General features: G+C 42.4%; 1 pseudogene; it reads right to left on the reverse strand.

Moving 5' to 3' along the window:
• The window catches only part of LOC143412740 (interferon-induced very large GTPase 1-like), a 53,821-nt pseudogene that overhangs the window by 12,200 nt on the left and 14,325 nt on the right, over nucleotides 1-27,296 (reverse strand).

Consider the following 27,296-nt stretch of genomic DNA (forward strand, 5'->3'; position numbering starts at 1 on the left):
GATGCTGAGCGGGCTGCTTTGATGACCTCACACACCTCCTTCAAACTTGGCTCCGTCAACTTGAACTCTGCTGATGGTGGGGCAGGGTTGATGAGAGCTTTGTTTGGTCCCAAATCTTGTTCCCTCAATGGGTCACTCATTGTCTCATGAAGGAAGTTATTCACCTCCTCTGCTGAGCACTCCAACTGCCCACTTCGCTTAACCCCAAGCAATTGTTTGGAAAAGCGAAAGGGATCAGCAATAAAAGCTGCACGTTTCCTGGCTCTCTCTCTTCCTCGCCTCCTGTGCCATTCTGCTCTACGGAGGGTAATCAACTTCTTCCGCAAGATGTTATGCAGTTCCTCTAAAGCTTGCTTCTCCTCCGCATCAGCGTTCTTGAACTGCTTCTTAAGGCTCCTGAGCTCCTGGCGTAGTTGATGAATCTTCATGGCCCTGCGGTTCATGGTGTAAGGGGTCTTGTTGTTACACTTCTCGATCAGGCCGAACCTTTCTGAGGCGTAGCTGACTATGATGGTGGTCATTGTTTTAAGCCTGCTGTCGGCATCTCTTTTGGCCACAGCTTGTATGATGTTGGAGACATCCTCATCAAACTTCTGCCACTCGCTCCGGCTGCTGGCTGGGGGCCACTTAATCCGCTGTTGTGGAACTACACTGCTTGGATTGGAAGAGTCCAGTGCATGGAGGGACTGGGCTCTGTGGGGTGCCTCCTGGCCGGGCTCCTCCTGCGTCTCACCAGGTTCAGGACCTGTGCGTTGCACCTCACTCTCCCGCTCCAAACATTTCATTCTAGCCTGATGGACCTTTAGGCCATGCTGGTTCTTACACAGCTTGCCGCAGATACATGTCTTACTCGTAGTCCTTTCCATTGCGTTGGTCGTTAACCTTAAGTCCGTCCGATTGTATAAATCAGATATCAATTTTAAGGATACTATCTGTAATAGCTTTCTTGAAAATCTGGATCTACCTCATATTCCACAAGCAGATCAGGATGAGCTAGAGGCCCCATTAACTCTAGATGAGCTGCATAGAGCGCTGAAAGACCTTAACAAAGGTAAATCACCTGGTTTGGATGGCCTTCCGCCAGAACTATTTCTAGAACTTTGGGATACAATAGGCTCGCTCATGCTCGGCTCATTTAATTTTGCAATCCGGAACGGGTCTTTCCATAGAGACCAGAAAACAGCACTTATTACCCTTCTCTTAAAAAAGGGAAAGGACCCTCTTGAGTGCTCTAGTTTCAGACCGATATCTCTGCTCACAACTGATCTCAAAGTATTTGCAAAAGCTCTCGCATTGCGCTTGGAAAGAGTTATCCATGTTTTGGTCAATGCAGACCAGACAGGATTTATCCGAGGGCGGCTTGCATCTGATAACATAAGACGGCTGTTGCACATCATAGATGCCGCTAACAGCTATCGAAATCCATGTGCAGTATTTTCACTTGATGCAGAAAAAGCCTTTGATAGGCTAGAGTGGGACTATATGTGGATGGTATTGAACCACTTTGGGTTTAAGCAGAAATTTGTTGCTATGATTCAAACACTATATCACTCACCTCTTGCTAGTGTCTTAACAGGGGACCTGGTCTCTCCCCCTTTCACGCTGCAGCGTGGAACGAGGCAGGGTTGCCCTCTCTCTCCTCTCCTGTTCTGCCTCTCTCTAGAGCCCCTAGCACAAGCCATCAGACAGTCCACAATTTCTCCCATAAGAATTGGTGGTCAAGATCATATCATATCTCTATATGCGGATGATATTATTCTGTTTTTGGACAACTATGAGACGTCCATCCATCCATTAATTAAAAACTTTGACCATTTCGACTCTCTATCTGGCTACAAAATAAACTGGTCGAAATCTGCTCTGATGCCTTTGAACGTTAAAGCTACGAAAGTTTCCTTACCCGGTTGTGTTCAGATCAAAAGCACTTTTACTTATCTGGGTATTTCAATTCATAATAGTATTCCAAAGATAATCAAGGACAATTTTACTACTATGCTAAATAAGATCAAATCCGATTTTCAAAGATGGGACAATTTAAAAACTTTGCTTCAGGGTAAAATCAACACAGTAAAGATGAACATACTGCCACGGCTTAATTTCTTTTTTTTTATGTTGCCACTCTCTCCTCCTCTAACTTATTTTAAAGACATACACTCTGCGGTGTCTAAATTTATTTGGAATGGCAAAAGGCCTAGGATACGTTTGTCAACATTGCAGCGGCCCAAATTGTTTGGTGGCCTGGCAGTGCCAAACTTCGAGTTTTTTTACTGGTCGTTCCAAATCAGGGCGCTTAGTACGTGGGTCAACCCAGAGGCTACTACTGCGTGGAAAATGATCGAATCCGCCAAGGCAGCACCGCATAGACTGCAAGATCTTCTGTTTGCTAATGTTCCCGCCAATACGCTCTACAACAACAACAAATTCAGACCTATTATTGCCAACTCTATACAGGTATGGAGGAAAATAGAAAGGCGGCTGGGTGCTCCAGTTAAATTTTGTAAAAGCTCACCACTCTGGCATAATTTAAAGTTACTATGTGGCAGCCGACCATTTGTTCAACCCTCTTGGTTCTCACTCGGGATAAACCTTTTTGATGATCTATTCAACGCCCAAGGCCTCTGCTCATTTCAGGACTTAAGGACACGTTTTTCTCTTCCTGCATCTTCTTACTTTGTGTATGTTACAGGAAAAATGATTCTATGTTTCTTTACCTTCTTTTAAATGTACAAAGATGCCCTTTGTCTATGGTTAGATTAGTTTAGAATTATCCTTTTAGACTTTCCCAGCGAAGACATATTGTTTTGGGACATATTGTTTTAGATTGTTTTATCTCTCACAGCTTTCTCCCAGCTCTCTGCTGACGAGACTAGCGCCACATATGGAGTTGTTTATTTTATGTTTATTATTTTCTTATCCTGTTCTCACTGTCTTTCCTATAAAAAGTGCCAAGCCTCTGTTCACGGTGTGAGTTGTTCTTGCAGCTCACCCGTGTGCACGTTAAAGCATAAAAAGTAACCTTGTCTCATTGTGTCTTTATTTCTCCTGAGTCTTTAACAGAGTTTTCCCCCAACATTTCTTGGTCCTTCGGAGCCGGAGCGCCTCCATCGTGTCCCATCTCCGTGACCAGTCCACGTTGTTCGCCTGTCGACAGCTCACACACCAGGTGTGTGGTAAAAGACCAAGAGCGTTAAATTCGAGTCTTGGCCAACGTCTTAGAAAGCGACCCACGGTGGTGGGGCCCGATCGAGGTGGACCAGACCCGGCAACACTGACCAGGTAGATACAGACACACTGACACAATTTTGCGTAAAAGCGTATTTTGAATTCAGGGAATTTAAAATAGCGGAAGTAGCTCGTCGACTGGTAGCTTGGAGCTCGTCGACTGGAAGCTCCCCACTTCTGTGGGTTAGGTTTGGAGCTCTGGGTAGCTCCCCCAGCTGGGTCTAGACTGGGTCTAGGGAGTAAGCAGCTCTGGGAGCTCCCCTTATCATAAGGGTTCCGGTCGCACGCGCGTCGAAGCTGTGAATGTGAATGTGTGTGTATTGTTTTAATTAACGGAGCAAGCTGAATTTTCACGGTCCAATAAGAGACTGAGCTGCTCCTACTGTGTTTTTCTTTTACTGCTGTTCACTGACGTGCTGGTGAGTTGAGAGAACGGTCGAGTTCCGTCTCGTAAAGTTCACACCGCTTTCGGAACTAGTCCGAAAGTCGAAGGGCGTGTGAGCAACCACTCTCGTCTCTAATACCAGCGAAGGTGATAGCAGCTGTATCGTGTATATATTACTTAAACAAAAATAAGTAAATACATAAATAAGATGGGTAATCAAGCAAGTGAAATTAAAACTCACTCCTGCTGACGAGCAGTGGTGAGAAAAGAAAAGTCCAGACGCCGGACAAAAACAGAGAGAGATTTAAGAAAACAAAATATAAACAGTCAGAAGAATAGAACTCAACTGCCAGTTTAGTAAAACCAGAAGACGAGACACTGTGCAGTGCCCACAATCCTTTTAGTAAACCATCACTCATTCCTGCAGCCGCATCTGCAGCAACACCCATATCAGGAAGAACATAATAATCCCTTATTAAGTGAAAACTAGAGATCAAAGTAGTTTGAAGTAGTTTAAAAGGGTTGAAAACAGACCCCACTGAGTAGATATAAATATAAAAAGTACGAAATAAAGATAAACAAAGGGAAAATTACAGTAGAAATTATCTTTAGAGTATTTGAAATTAATAATAGCAAGGATAACAACCTGTAAAGTGATATTAACAATGAAACACAGTTGGCATGATGACCATGCCCAGCATGTATAAAATGAATATAAAGCAAATAATTCACACGAAAATATTTTAATAAAATAAATAAGGTATATTAAGGCTGTGTCACTGTTCAGCCAAGGACAGTGTGTGAAAAGGTAACTGTCTCCACCTTGGGAAAATGGTGATAACTGCAGATCACCTGAAGCCCTTGATGGATACAAAATAAAATATAAATAATACATTATAATAGAACTGCCTGGTCCGCCATGCAACAGAGAGAACAAATGTGACCGCAGATTGGATGAATTCTAAATTATCTGTTTGCTGAATAAGATGATCCTAACTATCAAATTGGCTCAGTAGTAGTATAGTGGTACACACTGATAAAATATTATAATATGCTATTGCTGTTATATAAGACAAAGAGGATAATATTAACAATGACATAATATTAATATGAAGAGGCACCTTAATCGGTTATGATGTGAGGTGGATAATTGTTAAGCAGTAGTCTGCATCAAGCTTAAAGTTTGCTGAAACTCAGTGTAATGACATGTGAGAAAAAGACAATACAGAGAATAACCAAACTAATGAAGTGCATAGAGGCACTTGACCAGCTTGAAACTTATCATTCTAGAATGACACATTGCTGAGATATAGAGCACACCTATAATAACAACCAATAAGCAAAACCCTGTAGACAACAGCTAAAACTACAGGATTGAGAAGCTGAATTAAATATGTAGACACTGCTAAGCTGATGAGCATGTTACACATTTTCTTTTCTTTTTATTTATTTGTTTCTTTTAGAGCAGAAGCTGCTGTAACACACCCAAAGAAAGACTCTAGGTCTGACCAACCGTTTCAGTCATGGGCAAAAAGATGACAGTCAATAAAATTCTAAAAGATAATTTATTGACGGAAAATATATCAAGAGATAAAAGATAAAACAGTCCAGTGTCCCACTTATGAATTGTATAAAAACACACAGTCCCAAGGCCAGAGCCAGCTATGCCACACGGCCAAGTTGCACTCCACATGTTGCCTTTAACAGGGTTAGAAGTTGTCCTTGGAGACCCACCACCCTGCAAGCATATAGTCAGTGGTCACTCAAGCCTCTGCAACCCTGTTGCCTTTAGGCTGTGGCATATAATAGGCCCTGGACTGCACAGAGAGACAAAACGACACACTTAATATAAAATTCATAGCGCAAAACCCATCCATCCCAAACATATCTGATTTCATCACATTACATACCTGCACAGAGAGACAAAACGACACAGCAGTGTTTGTAGTGTGGGCTATAAGTAGACCAGTGTATCAGTGCAATCAAGTACACCTGCCTCTAATTAGTCCAACCTCATTCCAGCCATTGGCTCACCAAAAATGTGACACACACAAAACCACTCCCAACCCAGTGCAACTTCACACAATAATATGGAGCTGAATTAACACAGGCACATTAGTCTACCATGTTACAAGCTGCATGCTATTAAAAGCCAACATATGCAGACTTCTGCCTTGTTCGGGTGGCAGCATTTTTTCTTTTTTCTTTTGTGTCCTGACACGTTTATGTTTTTGTTTTTGTTTGATTATTTTGTTGGTTTTGGAAACGAATTTAAACGAACTTGTGACAATACTTGAGAGTCACAGTGACACATAGTGATTAGGCATATGATTGAAAAATGCCTAGGTTTAGAGCTGTGAGCTATGAGCTGTGAGCAATGCAAAGTTAAATATATATATATATATATATATATATGTATATGTATAAATGGGAAACAACCCTACCTTGAAAGTTTGAAATGTGTGAGATCCACGAATTGTTTGAAAAACTAGAAATTATTTAAAACTGCCTTAAGTGAAAATGTAGTGTTGCATCTATTCTCCCAAACCAAGACAAAAAAAGAAGAAGCATTCTGTAACTTAGAAATAAGGCTGACGTGTTGACAACAGACTAAAACACTAATTCGCAGGTGGCTATCAGGAACAGAGAGGCGAGCAAAGTCACAAACACCAAGGCTGCAGACAGCCACGCAGAAACAGCAGATAACATAGAGACAACGCCTGCTAGAACCGTGGAGAGGAAGGTCACTTCACACGAGATTGTAGGAGTAGGCCACAGAGAAATAATGCAAAACAGTTTTGAGGCAGCCACTTAAGAACTTACAGTTTTCAAAGGACAAATTAGTTGTAAAGTCAGCATTCAGGCCACACAACTGTACAACAATTAACTGCCCCTTTAGAACTAGTACATACAGCAAGTGGCCGCAGGTGCTTTATTAAATGCATATGACCCGTCGTGTCCAGTAAATTTGCTAGGTAGAGACGCTCTGACAAAACTTAAGATAGCAGTCATGCCATTCTTTTCTGGTATTACACCTGAGTGCATGCTAAATGACACCCGCCACATCCACTTTCCAGAAACCGACCGAGTATCACAACATTCTGAGATTTAAACAAACTCCAGGCCCAGATCCACCTTATGATCAGCAAGTGTGGAAGCTAGGAGAACAGCATTTGACCTTACAGCACAGGCCGAAATTGTGTAGGTTACGCAGTAACCACAGATAGTAAAATAATAGAAGCAAAACCACTTTCTTCTTCATGTTCTGCACAGAGCGCTGAGCTGATAGCTGTGATACGCGAAAGCTAAATACACAAAGACAAACTAATAAACATACATACAGACAGCCAGTATGTTTTCTCTGCTGTGCATCATTTTGCAAAAATTTGGCAAAACAGAGGAATGATTACACCAACCGGAAAACCGGTTCAGCATGCTAACCTCTTACAACGCCTACTGACTCTTTCATTACTACAGGCAACAATTTTGCTGACAGAGCAGCAAAATAGGCGGCACAAATGACAAACATCACATTGATGGCAGTAAACACACATCAGATTCCACTGGATGTGTTGAAAAATGAACAAAAAACAGCAAGCACAGCAGAGCGGGCAAAATGGCTAAAACATGGTGCAGTTCTGAAAAACGACTTAATGATGCGTTATGGCAAGCCAGTGTTGCCAAAATCCCTCCACAAAACGGCCGCATTTGTCAACGGGGGGACTGACCAGTATTGTCAACTCTCATTTCTACAGTGGTTATAGATGTATTCTCAAAGTGGCCAGAAATCTACCCAGTGAAAAAGGCAGATGAAATGTCAGTAGCAAAATGTATGTCTAAGTTGTAGGAAAATAAAGAGATGATTGTAAATAACGAAGAATGTAATGATGTCTATCAAGTGTCTTGCAGATTACAGCCCGGTGACTGGGTTCTGATCAAGGTGCTCCAAAGGAAAAACTGGAGCGCACCCAGGTGGGAGGGACCACATCAGGTTCTCCTCACCACGCCCACCGCTTGCAAAATTGCGGAACGACCATCCTGGATCCATCAGAAGTGAAGCCATCTAAACTCAGCCGACACAGGCTCGCCCAATTGTTGTGATCTCGCCCGGTGGAGGGGTCAGCCTTCCTGGCCGGGGGGTCTACTCACGACAGGAGGGTGTGTCCTGTCGTCATGAGGTGGTGGCTCCTAATAACTGCAGCGGCCCTGACCCTGGCCGGGCTCCTCATCTTTGCTTCCGTGAGGGACAACAAGTCACGCTATATGAAGAAAAGGCAGACACTGTATGACAAAGGAAAGTACACCAAGTTTCCCCATGGCTACGCCACTAATTTCTGGTGGCAGTTTATGAACACTACAGCTCACTTGAATAATAAAACTGACTGCTATGCATGTACCCATATGCCCCTATCCTCGCAGACGTCTGGCCTGTGGCCGTACAGCATACCTGAAGATCGCAGTTGGTGCCTGTTGGGCCTGGCAACACATCCAGGCTACGGTACTCTTTGGTCCAAGGCCAACTACAGCATCCCAGCAAAAGCAACCTGGAGGTCATCATCACCCACAAATGTGAACTGTTCCGGACAGACCAACCTGCTGACCTGGCCCCAAGTCTCAGACCCACTGCCTGATGTAATTCTACTGAACAAGCTGAACGCAGCGCAACTGCCAGTATGTGTGATGAACAATGGATCGCGGGCAGTGGGGGAGCTGCCTACTCACCTATCTACCGGATGCCACTACAAACAAAGACTCAGTACCAGACAGGATGTGCACGGACGGCACCAAGCAGTAAAGGAACCAGAGTTTCGCATCTGAGGAGGAGTGAAACTCTTACAGAGCTTGATCCCCGGCATTGGAGCTGCCGAGGTGCGGGATCATGTGGAGATCAACCAATATGCTCTGCTACGACACATCAACTTTGCCAAAGACCCTGGGACCGGCTTTAGCAGGAGAACAGAAGGCCATCAGAACGATGGTGCTGCAGAACAGACTGACACTAGACCTGCTAACAGCATCACAAGGAGGAGTTTGTAAGCGGAGACATTTATGAAGCTTTGCAGAATTTGACCATTCTGCAGAAATATGTCACTGACCACACATCTGGAGCAGCTACACCGCCATGTCTAAGAGTAATGATTTCAAAGATGATAACAACTACAATGACTGCTTATGTTGCCGTGCCTCAAGAAGAACAGCATCCCGTTGCAATTCTGTTAGAGGAGAACTTGTAATAGCTACTAATAAATGACGTGGTGATTAAAAATGACGGAGCTCACGGGCGCGTCACTGCAACTCCCCCTGACTTCTGCTCCGCGGCTGCTGGGCGAGCCCTCATCTGGGACTCTCCTCAGCTCTTACTGGAACAGTGGCGCGGCTGCCCCTCTGTTGGTCTTCCATGGTCTCTTGTGTTCTGGGGGCCTCTGGATGTCTGGAGTTTTGATCTCCTCCATACCCGCTTCACACCCTGGAGGACGGGGCTGTGGCCCCCCCACACTCCCTAGCAGATCATTACATGGAGAAACCTTTGGAATGCAAGCATGCTGATCCACACAGGTATGCACACATGGATATTCACAGACGCGGACTAAAGCTTTCTTGGCTGCTGCCTCAAAGCACACTGTGCGCTGTCTATCTTGCGTGCTGCACAATATCGTTTATTATTTAGTAAATATTGATATCTATGACTAGCTAGTTTATTGTGATGGTGCTTTGTTTTCTCTATTATTATGTTGCTCTTTGTTGTTTGCTGTCTCCTCTGTTTGTTTTTTTTGTTTGTTTTTTTTTTTCTCCATACAGGTGACCCAGGAGTTCTTTTTTTTTTCTCTCTCTCTCTTCCCCCCCCTTCTCACCGTCTCTTCTCCCCTTTGGTTTTCTTTCTTTCTCTCCCCCTCTTTCTCTCATTCATTCCCCCTGTCCTATTTATTAAAAAAAAAAAAAAATGACAAAGGATGAACTGAAGCTCTGCCATCACGTAATGTCGCATACTGCTGTTTCTGATGTCATTTAAAAAAAAAAAAAAAAAAAAAAAAAAAAAGACTTGTCAAGTGATCATGCACTGATTAACACATTAGTAGTTATACAGGTACAACATGAGGTTTATATTCTTTTCTTTTTATTATTTTATTTTTGTAGTTTTAGTTTTATTGTTTTCTCTTGATTATTCCTTTTGTTATTTCATTTACCATGCTTTTCTTTGTTCTTTTTATTATTTTATTATTTGTTTTATTCTTTAGACCACATGATTTACATTTCTGCTATGCTGACATTTTGAAAATTAAAAATTGCTTAAGATACTTAATAAATAACCTTCACAGACAATTGTTGTATACATTTAAAATAAGTTAAAACAGGAGGGAATGTTACAGGAAAAATGATTCTATGTTTCTTTACCTTCTTTTAAATGTACAAAGATGCCCTTTGTCTATGGTTAGATTAGTTTAGAATTATCCTTTTAGACTTTCCCAGCGAAGACATATTGTTTTGGGACATATTGTTTTAGATTGTTTTATCTCTCACAGCTTTCTCCCAGCTCTCTGCTGACGAGACTAGCGCCACATATGGAGTTGTTTATTTTATCTGTTTATTATTTTCTTATCCTGTTCTCACTGTCTTTCCTATAAAAAGTGCCAAGCCTCTGTTCACGGTGTGAGTTGTTCTTGCAGCTCACCCGTGTGCACGTTAAAGCATAAAAAGTAACCTTGTCTCATTGTGTCTTTATTTCTCCTGAGTCTTTAACAGAGTTTTCCCCCAACAGTGTATCTGCAGCTCAGATCAGCTTTAAAAGCATATGGTGTCCCCTGGGATTCTCCTCTTCCCTCTCATCCCATGTTGGACTGGATCCTGCCTAAATCTGGCAGACCCTCTGTTTCCAAAATCTACAACAAATTAGCCGAACATGGTATGAAGTCCCTGCCCACTGAATCTATTTGGGTCAGGGAACTGGGAGAACTACAGGTTAATATAGACTGGGATACAGTTTGGTCTAATCTGAGTTTGACTTCTAAGAACCTGGCGCATCAATTAATTCATTTCAAAACCATACACAGAACATACATTACACCCTATAGGAGGTTCCAGATGAAACTACAGGCTACGTATCACTGTCACATCTGCAATGATTCATCACCTGGCACGTTTTTGCACATGTTTTGGGACTGTCCTGTGGTATCCAATTTTTGGGTCTTTGTGAACTCTGTGTTATCTGAGATACTGGAAGTTTTTTATGTTCCCAATCCTGGTCTTTGTCTCCTTAATGATACCTCTGAAATCTCCTTAAAACAAATGCAATGAAAAATGTTGTTCGCTGGATTCACATCTGCAAAGAAGACTATTACAAAGCAATGGTTCTGTCCTGACATTTGTATGGAATCATTCTGGAGGCGATGTCTTATCCGTGTTATTGGTTTTGAACATACCACAGCAAAATTAAATAAAGCTCGACCCACGACTGTTGACGCTTGGAAAATCTTCTCATCCAGAGTTATCTCCTGGAAGAGGCAATAATTGGTTTTAACTTTGTGTTTTTGTGTCTTTTCTTTGCTGTCCCTATGCCTTGTTTGCTAATGTTTGCTTTGCTACTGCAGTTTAGAGTTGTGCTGTATATGTCTGTACCTACCCCCCCCCCCCCAACCCCGTTTTAAATCAATAAAATGTTGATCACAAAAAAAAAAAAAACAATGCTTTTAACTGACTTTTTTAAAATTTAATTTCATTCCCACATTTCTTCATAGCTTTTACTAATTTCCTTAGAAAAAAGAACTTACCACTGCCTCGGTAGATTCTTTCAGAAGGGTGGTCCACACGTTCTCAACATTGGTTCTGAGCTGTGAGAGAGTGATCACACCAGACTGAAGAGAGAGGATGGTGTCCTTCACTTCTTGGAGGCTCTCACTGTAATCTGGATTTGGAGGACCCATGGGTGAACTGCTCTCCCAAAGCTGGGCACAGTATTTCACATCATTCTGCACATCAAATTCAGTGACATCACTGAAGCACTCTGCATCACAAAGCTCCTCTCTGGCTGCTAATTTGGTCATGTGGTCCAGTTGTTCCTGCAGGCATCTCATTCTATCCATCTTGTTCTGTGGTACAACATCTGTAACATTGTGGTAAGCAAACACACATCTGGGAGAAAGCTGGGCTTTCTTCAGCCTCATGAAAGCCTGAACAACAATCTGCAGAATGCCTTGATTCATCAATAGATTATCGCCAAAGAGGTTGATCAGCGTCAGGTTTCCCAGACCAACAACAAATGTGGCCAGTTTGTCGTCATGGTGATGAGTTGTGTTACTGTCCATAGCTTGCAGTCCTTCGGTGTGGACTACTAGAACATAGTCAGACTTTAAGTCCTTTTTCATCTCCTCTGAGAATTTGATCAGCTGCATGAAGGCACCCTTGGTGCACCTGTCAGCACTCACTGCAGACTGCAGTCCAAACATGGCATTCAGCATGGTAGATTTCCCACTGCTCTGTAGGCCCAAAACTGACAACACAAAAACTTTCTGGTCCCCCAGTGTCTTCATGACTTCCTCTAAAAGACTCGAGATCCATTTTAAAGGCAGGTGACCTGCATCACCATCCATTAGTTCCACTGGGTGTCCTGATATCATCAGCTGTGCAGCCAGCTTTGGGTATTCACACCAGCCAGTGGGTCTGCTCTCTCTCTCTCTGTTGTACTTGTTTGGGCTTCGTAGATCTGTCCCATTTCTCTGAAGATGTGCTCCAAGCCAAAGGATGCAGACTGCAGTTTTTTGACCAAGCTTACAAGCTCCGTTTGTTTCATTAATAAAGGACCTGACTTGTCACATTTGACCTCAGACCACTTGTCATCAAAACTCTGGAGAAGAGAAGAAATATTCTCTGTGGAGAGGTCATCCATGAAGATCTGAGTCCATTTCAGGAAATAATCTCTGTCTTTTGGTGGCAGTTCCCACAGGTTTTTAATGAACAGCTCAATCAGTTTACTGCAGGAAGCAGCAGGTTGTTTTTGACATATACCCATCAGTTGCTGCTGATTTTTCTGCTGCTTTTCAGCAGCAGGAACTGATAGACACTGATGGCGCAGACAGGCTTGGAAGGGGAGGAATTTATCTTTGGTCTCTGAGATATCCACGTTATCCTTTTTGATCATATCTACTATTTCCAAAGCAGCAGATCTGCCTTTCTGACAGGCTAGGTCACTTTCATCCACTCTGACTCCAGGGAGCTCAGCCATGCTTTCAAGCTGGAATAATGGTTTTGAGCTGGAAACTTCTAGAGAAGATAAAATTTCTCTAATGATCTTTGTCAGTTCTTCAGATACATCTGACTGGTGTCTGCATTTGAGGCCCATTTTGTGTTTTCCCTCTTTTGTCATTGCAGCATCACCACTTTCATCTTCAATCAGACAAATGAGAGGCTTATGAGACTGAGAGAGGGTGGATATAAGTGATTTACTTTCTTCATCATTTTGAAGAGATGGAACAAGAAAAATGTTGATGGAGGATCTTTCAATCAGTATATCACACTGTGTTTTATATTTCAGAGCATCACCGTGTAGATTACAAAAAGCAATGCAATCACTGAATGCATCAGTGGGTTTCCCAGCAGGGCAGTACCAGGCTATCTCTGCCACACCATCCATCAGGTGGCGAGCCCTGGTGCTTCCTGGGCAGTTTCTGTGGAAGAAGGTGCTGTGACGGTTGTTGATCAAAGCGTTCAACAGCTGAGATTTAGACACTGACGGAGAACCCAGGCGGAAAAAGGACACCAAGGGTGTCTGAGCTTTGCAAACCGAAATACTCTTCATGTTGACGATGCGTGAGCCATCTTGGATCTGAGTCACCTTCCAGGGTTTTCTTATTTGTCTGAAAGTCCACAGAGGACACTGAATCTCCTTTGTGACTGGGTCAGGGACCAGCAAAGGTAAGGCATACTGACACTGAGAGAGCTTTGTGACCATCATCTGTTTAAGGAAGTTGTCTGAGCAGTGAAACACTGCCATCTGAACATCCATTGGATGCACATGAGACTGTTCTGTGTCTACACTGGAATTCAAAAAAGTTTCCCATTCACTGTTTTCTTTTTCAATGATGTGAGTTATTGTCCCCTCAGGGCTGTCTTGTCTTACGGGAATATATCTAGCTCTGTAGTCCAACATCATAAGCCTGTGGAGAAATACATGAGCCAGATTTTTCTCAGATGAGACATGATGCTCTGTCACAGATGGACGGATTTGAAGCAAGTCTTCTGGTGACAGCTTCTGTTGATGTTGTTTCTGAATTGTTAGGGTTGGAAGGTGAAGTCTATGAAGCAGTGCCTCAATTGGTCTTTGACATGACCTCTTCTTTTTAATTTCATCAGAAATCTTTACTGACTGCAAGAAAAAAGCAAGTAAACACACAGTATGTTAAGAAGTGATACTGTCACAGAAATAGTAAGATCTTTCGCCAATTTGAAATTTCCTACCCTCTTTCCACTCATATCCTTCTCTGAGGGACCTGGAATATAAAAGAGAGATCATGTGACTGAGTGAACCAGAAAAACAACATTCAACCCCCTACAGGTGAAATTAATGACTTAGTTACAATGCAACTTCATAACTGAGCCAGTGGTTAGCAAGGATCATTCTAAATGTAAAGAAGTGCTTATTGTTTCTGCTGCTTGTGAGTCAAAAGAAAGATCTAACAGACAGTGATTATGTGGAACATACAGGACATCAATCTGTTTATTATTATTATTATTATACTATTATTTTATATAGCAGCTTTCTAGACAAAAGATCACAAAGTGCTTGAATTCGGAAATAACAACGTATAGGACAAAAACTGACAAAAACTTAACCAAATGCAATTCTAAAAAGATTAGTTTTTAGTTGTTTTTTAAAAGAGACTACATCTCTAATCTTAAGCTCAGAGGGAGAGAGTTCCACAGTCTGGGGGCCACAGTGGCAAATACTTTCTCCCTTAGTTCTGTGTCCTGTGTCTCTGTCAAGAATGTACTTGATAATGAGGGTGGGAATCTGCAGTGATGCCCCCCTGAAGCCTGGAGGCAGACAGAGATGGAACAAGGACAACTGCACCATCCGCAGCCCCCAAGAGCACTGAAGACCCAAGGCCACACATCTCTATGACATCTGCGAGTCAACACAAGCAGGAAAAGAAGGGAGGCCCCAGATGCTCAGGAACTCAGTTTTAGGGTCAAAGTGAGTTCAAAAGTTTTACTGATGATTGTTCCCAGCTGTCGTCAGTAAAAATGATCAACCCTCTCGAAACTCTTAACACCCTTAGAGACCAAGGGACCACCCTTTTTAAGACCAAGATGGCAGCGAGTGCATCACGCGAAGGTCTGCATGTCTTCAGATATTATTCCTGCTCATTTCAGGTCTATTCATTCAGAACAGCTTTGCTTTTACATCTTTAACCTGACAAGAGCTTTTGGATTTAGGATTACACAACTTCGACTACTTTATCAGCAACCTTCCATTCATCCCGGAAATAAGAAGAACACCCGACGATTTGCAGGCTGCTCGGCCGACAGGAAGTGCTCGAAGATGGTGCAGGGACAATAAAGAAAGGCGTGGGAAACGCAGAGGGCTAACAGCTAAGCTAAGGCTAACACTGCACCGGCTTTCTTTACCCAGCATTTTCCTTGCTAAATTGAAATATCTGGTGAATAAAATGGATGAGTTACAACTGTGGATCACTGGCAACAGGATATTTATGGATTGTAATGTCATGATACTAATGGAAACATGGCTGCACAGCGGAATAGCAGACAATGCTATCGAGCTAGTTGGATGCCACACTCTCCGGGCAGAAAGAACAGCAGGTGATTCTGTGCATTTATGTAAACAAGGCTTGGTGTACAAACCCTGTCATTGTTGGAAAGTACTGTTCAGCTGACCTAGAGTATCTCATAGTTAAGTGTAGACTGTTCTATCTGCCGAGGGAGTTCACCTCCACCATAATAACAGCTGCCTATATCCCATCAAATGCTAATGATAAGCTTGCTATGAACGAACCCCATGCAGCCATTAGCAAACAACAATCTGCACACCCTGAGACTGCATTTATTGTAGCGGGTGACTTCAACCACTCCAATCTAAAGACAGTATTACCTAAATTTCATCAACATGCCTCCTGCCACACCTGAGGGGATAAAACCCTGGACCATGTGTATACAAAGATTCTTGGAGCCTACATTGCAACACCTCTGCCCCATCTGGGAGAGTCTGATCACCTTTCTTTGTTTCTCACCCCCAAGTACTCACCGCTCATCAAGAGTGTGAAACCATCAGTCAAGACAATCAAAGTGTGGTCAGCGGGAGTAGATTCTGTATTCCAGGACAGGTTTAAAAACACAGACTGGAGCATGTTTACCTCTCAGGTCACATTTGGCTCTCACGTCCAGGGCAGAACTGAAGAGGCCAACAGTACGTCCAGGGGCATCTGCCTTACAGAAACCTGGTTGCAGCCGGATGATTATGTTAGTTTAAATGAATCAACACCCCCGAGTCATTCAAACTACCAGAAATCTCGAAGCACAGGCCGAGGGGCAGCAATTTTTCACACCAGCCTATTAAAGACCAAGCGAAAGACCAAGACAGACTTTTAATTCATTTGAAAGCCTGATGCTTAGCCTTGTCCACCCCAGCTGTAAAACTCAGAAACCAGTCTTACTTGTTACCATTTATTGTCCACCTGGGCCTTATACAGAGTTTCTGTCTGATTTCTCAGACTTTTTATCTGATTTAGTTCTGAGCTCAGATAAAATAATTATTGTGGGTGATTTTAACATCCATGTAGATGCTAAAAATGACAGCCTCAACATGGCATTTAATCTGTTATTAGACTCAACTGGCTTCTCTCAAAATGTAAAAGAATCCACCCACCACTTTAATCAAACTCTAGATCTTGTTTTAACATATGGCATAGAAACTGAACATTTAACAGTGTTTCCTGAAAACCCTCTCCTGTCTGATCATTTCCTGATAACATTTACATTTACAATAAGTGATTACACAGCAGTGGAGAGTAGACTTTACCACAGTAGATGTCTTTCTGAAAGCGCTGTAACTAAGTTTAAGAATATAATCCACCCACTGTTATCATCTTCAATACCCTGTACCAACATAGAGCAGAGCAGCTACCTGATCGCTACTCTAACAGAGGTCGATCATCTTGTTAATAATTTTACCTCCTCACTACGTACGACTCTGGATACTGTAGCTCCGGTGAAAACTAAAGCGTCAAATCAGAAGTACCTGGCTCCGTGGTATAATTCTCAAACACGTAGCCTAAAGCAGATAACTCGTAAGCTGGAGAGGAAATAGTTTGCTGCTTTATAAGAAAGCCCTCCGCGAAGCCAGAACATCTTACTGTTCGTCACTGATTGAAGAAAATAAGAACAACCCCAGGTTTCTCTTCAGCACTGTAGCCAGGCTGACAAACAGTCAGAGCTCTATTGAGCCAACCATCCCTTTAACGTTAACTAGTAATGACTTCATGAACTTCTTCACAAATAAAATTTTAATCATTAGAGAAAAAATTACCAATAATCATCCCACAAATGTAACATTATCTACATCTACTTACAGTACCATTGATATTCATTTAGACTCTTTTTCTCCAATTGATCTTTCTGAGTTAACTTCAATAATTACTTCCTCCAAACCATCAACGTGTCTTTTAGACCCCATTCCTACAAAACTGCTAAAAGAAGTCCTGCTATTAATTAATGCTTCAATCTTAAATCTGATCAGCCTATCTCTAATAATCGGCTATGTATCACAGGCCTTCAAGCTGGCTGTAGTTAAACCTTTACTTAAAAAGCCATCCCTAGACCCAGCAGTCTTAGCTAATTATAGGCCAATTTCCAACCTGGCTAGAATGTAGCATGCCATCGCCAGTGTGTGAATGTGTGTGTGAATGGGTAGATGACTGGATGTGTAAAGCACTTTGGGGTCCTTACGGACTAGTAAAGCACTATAAAATACAGGCCATTTACCATTTACCATTTGAAAGAGTAGTTGTGAAATAGCTAATAGATCATCTGCAGAGGAATGGCTTATTTGAAGAGTTTCAGCCAGGTTTCAGAGCTCATCACAGCACAGTAACAGCTTTAGTGAAAGTTACAAATGATCGTCTTATGGCCTCTGACAGTGGACTCGTCCTTCTGCTTGTCCTGCTAGACCTTAGTGCAGAGTTCGATACTGTTGATCATAATATTCTATTAGCGCGATTAGAGCACTCTTTAGGTATTACAGGTACTGCGCTGCAGAGGTTTGTATCATATCAATCTAATAGACTCCAATTTGTGCATGTAAATGGAGAGTCCTCTTCACACACTGAGGTTAATTATGGAGTTCCACAGGGTTCAGTGCTAGGACCAATTCTGTTTACATTATACATGCTTCCCTTAGGCAGTATGATTAGAGGACATGGCATGCATTTTCACTGCTATGCAGATGACACCCAGCTCTATCTGTCCATGAAGCCAGATAACACACACCAATTAGTTAAACTGCAGGAATGTCTTAAAGACATAAAGACCTGGATGGCCGCTAACTTTCTGCTTCTTAATTCAGATCAAACTGAGGTTATTGTACTCGGCCCTGAAAATCTTAGAAATATGGTATCTAACCAGATTCTGGGTTGCATTACCTTGGCCTCCAGTAACACTGTGAGGAACCTTGGAGTCATTTTTGACCAGGACATGTCCTTCAACGCACATATTAAACAAATATGTAAGACTGCTTTCTTCCATTTGTGCAACATCTCTAAAATTAGAAATATCCTGTCTCAGAGTGATGCTGACAAACTAGTTCATGCATTTATTACTTCCAGGCTGGACTACTTTAATTCATTATTATCATGTTGTCCTAAAACCTCCCTGAAAAGCCTTCAGTTAATCCAAAATGCTGCAGCAAGAGTACTGACAGGGACTAGAAAGAGAGAACATACTTCTCCAGTTTTGGCTTCCCTTCATTGGCTTCCTGTTAAATCCAGAATTGAATTCAAAATCCTGCTCCTCACATACAAGGTCTTAAATAATCAGGTCCCATCTTATCTTAATGACCTTGTAGTAGCATATCACCCTATTAGAGCACTTCGCTCTTGCACTGCAGGCTTACTTGTTGTTCCTAGAGTATTTAAAAGTAGAATGGGAGGCAGAGCCTTCATTTTCAGGCCCCTCTTCTGTGGAACCAGCTTCCTGTTTGGATTCGGGAGACAGACACTATCTCTACTTTTAAGATTAGGCTTAAGACTTTCCTTTTTGGCAAACTATATAGTTAGGGCTGGACCAGGTGACCCTGAATCCTCCCTTAGTTATGCTGCAATAGACGTAGGCTGCCGGGATTCCCATGATGCATTGAGTTTTTCCTTTCCAGTCACCTTTCTCACTCACTATGTGTTAATAGACCTCTGTGCATTGAATCATATCTGTTATTAATCTCTGTCTCTCTTCCACAGCATGATGTTATCCTGTTTTCCTTCTCTCACCCCAACCTGTGGCAGCAGATGGCCGCCCCTCCCTGAGCCTGGTCCTGCCGGAGGTTTCTTCCTGCTAAAAGGGAGTTTTTCCTTCCCACTTCCGCCAAGTGCTTGCTCATAGGGGGTCATATGATTGTTGGGTTTTTCTCTGTACCTATAAAGCGCCTTGAGTCGACTTTTGTTGTGATTTGGCGCTATATAAATAAAATTGAATTGAATTGAATTGAATCAAATTACTTTGTAATATTGCTGTCTATTTTCTTGATATTTATTTTTAATCACATCTGTCATTTTTGGATATTTATTATTTGATGATCTATGGTCTAGTCTGTTTTTGTTTTTGTTTTTCTTAATGTGACTGTACTAGAGAAACCGTAACCCACATAATTTTTCTAAAGGATTAATAAAGTATTCTGATTCTTCTGAATTCTATTACCATCTCCTTGGTCTTGGCTGTGTTCAGGTGTTAATTGTTGTTGTCACACATTTGCTTCAGATTCTGAAGATCTCTGTAGGCTGAATCGTTGTTGTCGATCAATCCATAATAGTCCGTATAGTCCCTAATGCAGGTCACAGGGCTGTCGATTTCCTCTCTTTAGTCATCACAGATCACCTCCCACACAGTAGACTCAAAACAGTCCTTCAGACTGTGTGAAAACTAGAGTGCTGTAACATCCGGGGCAGCAAAGGGAGGTGAGGGACACAACACAGGCACCCTGCTGTGATCACCCACCTTTCCCTTCTCCCCCACGGCCCTCAATGTCTAACTTGCAGATAAAATTAAGGGGCAAATAGCACCTGGTATCAGATATTAAAATAGTACCTGCTCAACAGGGGTTCCAACCAATCCAAGCAGGTACTAAAATGTGACATCATCAGACTGCATGCCACCAATTGGCAGGTCAGCGACATCACTCGATGAGTCATCACAACGTCTCGTTCAAGAAAAATCAAAACGCCATTTTTGAAACTCTGCTACGAGGGAAATGGCTACCAAAAACAATACTGTGGTCCCTGAATCTGACGAAAATTCACAGACTGAGGAGCCAGTATATCGTTGCTTCGGCATCCAGCTTAGTTGTAGTGTTTGTGTCGCTGCTCAACAGCATTGCTGTGACAACAACCAGATGGTACTTGATTGTATAGAAAACCAATTGATTTGAGTCATGGAGATCCGTAGAGAGTTGAACCAAAACAGATATTAATGGAAAAGGGGCTTATGGTAAATGGCCTGTATTTATATAGCGCTTTACTAGTCCCTAAGAACCCCAAAGCGCTTTACATATCCAGTCATCCACCCATTCACACACACACACTCACACACTGGTGATGGCAAGCTACATTGTAGCCACAGCCACCCTGGGGCGCACTGACAGAGGCGAGGCTGCCGGACACTGGCGCCACCGGGCCCTCTGACCACCACCAGTAGGCAACGGGTGAAGTGTCTTGCCCAAGGACACAACGACCGAGACTGTCCAAGCTGGGGCTCGAACCGGCAACCTTCCGATTACAAGGCGAACTCCCAACTCTTGAGCCACGATCGCCCCTTATGTGTGTGGCGATATGACAAGAGCGCAATTAAAAATGTTTACCCACTTTTTTGAGTACACATGCTCAACTTGCCATTAACAAAAATAAATTATATGAATAAAAGTACTGATTCATCTAAAAATTATTGCTACAGGTGCTGCATAGCCAGCCAAACCCCTGCATGATGCCAGGGGATGTTTGGAGCTCTGCAGCTACTGAGTTTGCAGAACATCGATGGTTTGAATGCACTGTGGACTTCAGCACTTACTGACTCCACTGACACCTGAACCCTAACCTTATATCCTCTGACACTTCATGGCTGAGTTGCTGTGGTTAAGGTCCATCCATTGTTATCCAGTGTAGGATAACACAGCATGTCTTAAAGCTAACATCATCTCAAACTGGTTTCTTGATGCTGACAGTAAGTTCACTGCACTCAGACGATCTCCACAGTCCCAGTCCAACAGAGCACCCTTGGGATGTGGTGGAGTGGGACATTCTCAACATGGATGCAGCAGCTGTGTGATGATGTCATGATTATGTCATGTCGACATGGACCACATTCCCTGAGGAATACTTCCAGCAGCTTGTTGAATCTGAGCCAAAGAGGTAAGGCAGCTCTGAAGGAAAAACAGCATCTAACCCTGAACTAGTGAGGTAGACAGAGGACAGAAAGCACAAAAAATTATTTATCTGCAAATGCAAAGTCAACATTTGAACATTATTTAATTGCTGGATCCTGCAAAACAAATGCAGAAAAATGGGCAGGCAGAGAGCATTCTGATTGCACAATAATATTTATCCGTCAGTGTATTCTTAACTTTTAACTATTTTTATACTAGTCTTTCAAATTTTTTTTTCACTTTCCTCTAGTTATTCTACTTTCTACCTCTTAGATATATCATACGAGATGGATGGTTCACTTTTTAAAACTTCTGGAACCAGCTCCTTTGTCTATCGGAGAGCAGTGCTCCTGGCACTAAAGACAAAGACACAGACTGGCATGCGACACAACATCCCGGCCTAGCTAAAGAGGAGCTACAGAGGGTGCAAGGCTGGAGCGAGGAAAGCGGATCAAGGGACGTAATTCAAACCATCAATCCAGTCACTGATAATGGGCAATGTGAACTTGCTACATAATAAGTTTGATGAACTGTCTGCTCTGAACAACCACCGACTCTACCGTGAGTGCAGTTTGTTTATCTTCATGGAGACGTTGCTAACCAAGCTAACGCCGGAGGCTAACGTAGACCTATGCGGTTTCACATCGGTGAGAGCTGATAGGGACACACAAACCAGCGGAAAAAGCAGAGGTGGGGGACTCATTGTCTACGTTAACAAGAGATAATGTAACTATTCTGTACATCCTACACAGAGCCCACTCACACCTGGACAAGGAAAAAGGCACAGTCAGGAACCTGTTCCTAGACTTTTCTAGTGCCATTAACACAATCCAGCCCTGTTTGCTCCAGGAAAAACTGAACAGGATGCATGTGGGCCCCTGCCTGGTTGCTTGGATCTCCAACTACCTCACTGAAAGACCACAGTACTTCAGGCTAGATAAGAAGGACTCATCTAGGCTGGAGAAACAAATCAGGAAGGCTGGCTCTGTGGTCGGCTTGAAGCTGGACGCTCTGGTGACAGTGGCAGAGAAAAGGAAACGAAAGAACCTGCTAGACATTATGGACAATGTCCAGCAGTTTCTGGACATTGTCCATAATGTCCAGAAACTGCATCCTCTGCACACGGTCGTAAACAACTAGATGACTCTGTTCAGCAACAGGTTGCTTCTTTTTATATATATATATATATATATATATATATATATATATATATATATATATATATTTTTTTTTTTTTTAATATTCAACTGTGCAATAGACTGTGCAATAATAACTGTGTGATGGACTCATAATAGTTATAATGTGCAATTCACTGGTATTCCTATTTATCCCTATTATATATTCTGTTTTTATATATGTCTCTGTATTTATATGTGTGTACATGTGCATACAGTGGGGCAAAAAAGTATTTAGTCAGCCACTGATTGTGTAAGTTCCCCCACTTAAAATGATGACAGAGGTCAGTAATTTGCACCAGAGGTACACTTTAACTGTGAGAGACAGAATGTGAAAAAAAAATCCATGAATTCACATGGTAGGATTTGTAAAGAATTTATTCGTAAATTAGGGTGGAAAATAAGTATTTGGTCACCTCAAACAAGGAAAATCTCTGGCTCTCACAGACCTGTAACGTCTTCTGTAAGAAGCTTTTCTGTCCCCCACTCGTTACCTGTATGAATGGCACCTGTTTGAACTCATCATCTGTATAAAAGACACCTGTCCACAGCCTCAAACAGTCAGACTCCAAACTCCGCCATGGCCAAGACCAAAGAGCTTTCGAAGGACACCAGGAAAAGTATTGTAGACCTGCACCAGACTGGGAAGAGTGAATCTACAATAGGCAAGCAGCTTGGTGTGAAAAAATCAACTGTGGGAGCAATCATCAGAAAATGGAAGACATACAAGACCACTGATAATCTCCCTCGATCTGGGGCTCCACGCAAGATCTCATCCCGTGGGGTCAAAATGATCATGAGAACGGTGAGCAAAGATCCCAGAACCACACGGGGGGACCTGGTGAATGACCTGCAGAGAGCTGGGACCAAAGTAACAAAGGTCACCATCAGTAACACACTAAAACGGCAGGGAATCAAATCCCGCAGTGCCAGACGTGTTTCGCTGCTGAAGCCAGTGCATGTCCAGGCCCGTCTGAAGTTTGCCAGAGAGCACATGGATGATACAGCAGAGGATTGGGAGAATGTCATGTGGTCAGATGAAACCAAAGTAGAACTTTTTGGTATAAACTCAACTCGTCGTGTTTGGAGGAAGAAGAATACTGAGTTGCATCCCAAGAACACCATACCTACTGTGACGCATGGGGGTGGAAACATCATGCTATGGGGCTGTTTTTCTGCCAAGGGGACAGGACGACTGATCCGTGTTAAGGACAGAATGAATGGGGCCATGTATCGTGAGATTTTGAGCCAAAACCTCCTTCCATCAGTGAGAACTTTGAAGATGAAACGAGGCTGGGTCTTCCAACATGACAATGATCCAAAACACACCGCCCGGGCAACAAAGGAGTGGCTCCGTAAGAAGCATTTGAAAGTCCTGGAGTGGCCTAGCCAGTCTCCAGACCTCAACCCCATAGAAAATCTGTGGCGGGAGTTGAAAGTCCGTGTTGCTCAGCGACAGCCCCAAAACATCACTGCTCTCGAGAAGATCTGCATGGAGGAATGGGCCAAAATACCAGCTACTGTGTGTGCAAACCTGGTAAAGACCTATAGTAAACGTTTGACCTCTGTTATTGCCAACAAAGGTTATGTTACAAAGTATTGAGTTGTATTTTTGTTATTGACCAAATACTTATTTTCCACCCTGATTTACGAATAAATTCTTTACAAATCCTACCATGTGGATTCATGGATTTTTTTTTCACATTCTGTCTCTCACAGTTGAAGTGTACCTCTGGTGCAAATTACTGACCTCTGTCATCATTTTAGGTGGGGGAACTTGCACAATCGGTGGCTGACTAAATACTTTTTTGCCCCACTGTATATGGTATATTTCTGCTCATATTCTGCAACTTCTGTCGGTGCTGTGCTACTGCAAACTGATTTTCCCGGAGGAACCCACCCAAGGGATGAATAAAGTTTTATCTAATCTAATCTCTAATCTAGAAATATGTGGTCCTTTGTTTGAAACATTTCAGCTCATAAATAAGGTCAGCTGCTGTAGGAGATGGACACAAAATTCTGACACTATGCTTAAAACTATAACTCAGCCAGACTGAAAAACAGGAAGTTTAGTGCAGAGCTGCAGAGGCATATTAAAAAAATACAGGAAACCAGACAGAAAAAGCGGAACTAGTAACAGAGGAGTTGTTTTTATCAAAACTATGAGTGACATGTAAAGGACCAAAATAACACCTATATGGTAAATGGACTGGTTCTTATATAGCGCTTTTCTACTCTGAGCACTCAAAGCAAATACAACTAATTCATTCACCCAATCACACCCATTCACACAGGCACTTCTTCTAAGTTTAAGTGCTGAGTAGGGATGGGTATCGTTTAGGTTTTATCCGATACCGGTGCCAAATCGGTACTTTTGAAATGGTGCCGGTGCTCAAACGGTGCTCAAACCGGTGCTTAAAGAATGGAGAACACAAAATTGGTCCAAAAACCTCTCATGTTCAGCTGTTTTTTGTAAAAAGATAACAATGTTAGCCTTTTCTGCAGCTATGGGGCATATATGGTATCACTCTTGGCTGGAAGCAGTGCTTAAACAATGGAAAAAACACAAACTTTGTCCAAAAACCTCTCATGTTTAACTGTTTTCCACTTTTTCTTTGGTCATTTTAGCCTTTTTGGCCAGGGTGAAGGGAGTATCTGCCATCAAACAAGAGGACAGCCGCATGTAGCTATGATGATGTTTGCTAGTTCACCTTACATGCATTAATGTAATAACGTGGTTAGCCTACTCAACGTAAATTACACACGAACAACATTAAGCAACTCACGCAGAGAAGAACGGCTGCTGCTGCCATCATCATCCTCATCATTTCTGCTACACTGGCAGGGCTAGGGGCCAGGACTCTCCTCTTCGTGTTTTTGGGGGATGTTGCATAACAGGCAACCCACCCACAGTAGATGTGCTCGGTGTGAGGTCTCGCAGCAAGCTATCAAATACGGCGCATTTCTGGGCTTTTAAAAAAAACGCTATGCGTCGCGAGGTGTTTCATCGGATTCGAGGTGTTACTTCCTTTGACAGTATCACAGTATCAGCTTAAAGCACTTGTTGCAGGCTGCTGAGTTTGCATATTTTGCTGTGAAGTACAGCCAGACTTTTGACCGCTTCGCCTTGGACATTTTTAATCTGTAGCTCTGCTCTAACAGAACGTACGTACCTGGACCCGCCTACTATCCTCGGAAACGTAAAATGATTGGCTAGATCACAGCTCAGGAAAAAAAAAGCACCGAAATAAAGCACCGAAATGTGCGCTGCTTTTCGGTCTGGTTACTACCGTTTATGTCAGAACCGGTGCCATCATGGCACCGGACACCGGTACCCATCCCTAGTGCTGAGTATCTAACATTCATACACATTCACACTCCGATGAATGAATCGGAGAGCAACATGGGGTTAGTATCTTGCAGCAAAAATTTCTGGCACAACTTCACCTGCTTCCAAGGTACATGGAGAGGATGAAAGAATTCACAAAGCAGGAACTCCAGCAACACTTGAGGGAAGATGAAAAACTTTGATAAAAATGATCTAATAATTTAGTATCTTGCCAAGGATATTTGGCATGCAGACTGGAGCAGCCTGGGATCGAACCACCGACCTTCTGGTTAGTGGCTGATCTGCTCTGCCACCTGAGATACAGCCACCCCAACATATGAGACACATTTTTGGGTTCTAATGCTAGAGATTTGCAAAATGGCTTTGGGCTGTGTGGGCCTCTCTCTTCCGGAAGATGATTAAATAAAAATTATAAATATTTTGATTAACTGAGTCGTGTTCTCTCTATTCAGTAAAAGAATGACAAGAACTAGATTTAATAAGATCTTGAAAAAACCCCATTCGGCTTTCAGGTACAAGGACTGGACTGAAAATGATTTAAAAAGCAGCCAATGTTCAACAACTTCAACTTCGAAACACCTTCATAAAGCCTGGACTACACAAAAGTGACAGTAGTTGAAAGTCTGGCCTCTCTTACACAAAAGATAGAGAAATGATGTGTGGCTCAAAACTTTTGCACAATATCAAAGTTTAAAGAAACTTTAAGGATAAAACCACTAAGATGGTTTTTACATAGGGCCAAGGAGAAGGTTGAGGGATTCGCAGAAAATGACAACTGACAGTTGGTTGAGGACTGGCTAAAAGCTGCAATTCTAATTGGCTGTATCTGTATAAACAAAAAGGCCAGCTGAACAACAAACCATTTACATACCTTCCCACTGTGAAATTTTCCTACACCCCTCGCATCAAACTTAAATTAATGTGAAAGCAGATTTTGCATTAGTGAACCTGGTCAATGGTGTTTTATAGCAAAGCAAAACAGTTTTATTCAGCTTAGATTTTATTTTTCCCCTTGGTCATCTGCACCCTGCAGTCTGTGAACCACCAGAATATACACAACAGAACCCACACGAAGTCTCAGCACACACAACACAAGTTCATGCTTTGGTAAATCCTGCGCGGTGGTTATACAATGTCAGTTCTGAAAACGATGGCAGCAACAAGTCATTCCTCCACGTACCCACAAACTTCCGATGTTCCTGTAAATACAATATGCAAAACTACAAATTAAACCATTTCCACACAATCATGGAAATAAATTATATATATTATAATATATTATCAGTGTTGGGAAGGTTACTTTTAAAATGTATTCCATTACAGAATACATGCCCCAAAATATATTCTGTAACGTATTCCGTTACGTTACTCAATGAGAGTAACGTATTCTGAATACTTTGGATTACTTAATATATTATCATGCTTTTTACAACTACGTGAATGGACTATTGCTGTGATTTATTACTGTTACTGAAGGTCCGCGACTCGGAACTGTAGTAAAGGGACCTCTGGCTACTACGGCGGGTTCCGTGTCGG

This window comes from Maylandia zebra, linkage group LG15 (assembly GCF_041146795.1).
Source record: "Maylandia zebra isolate NMK-2024a linkage group LG15, Mzebra_GT3a, whole genome shotgun sequence".
Classification (NCBI taxonomy): domain Eukaryota; kingdom Metazoa; phylum Chordata; class Actinopteri; order Cichliformes; family Cichlidae; genus Maylandia; species Maylandia zebra.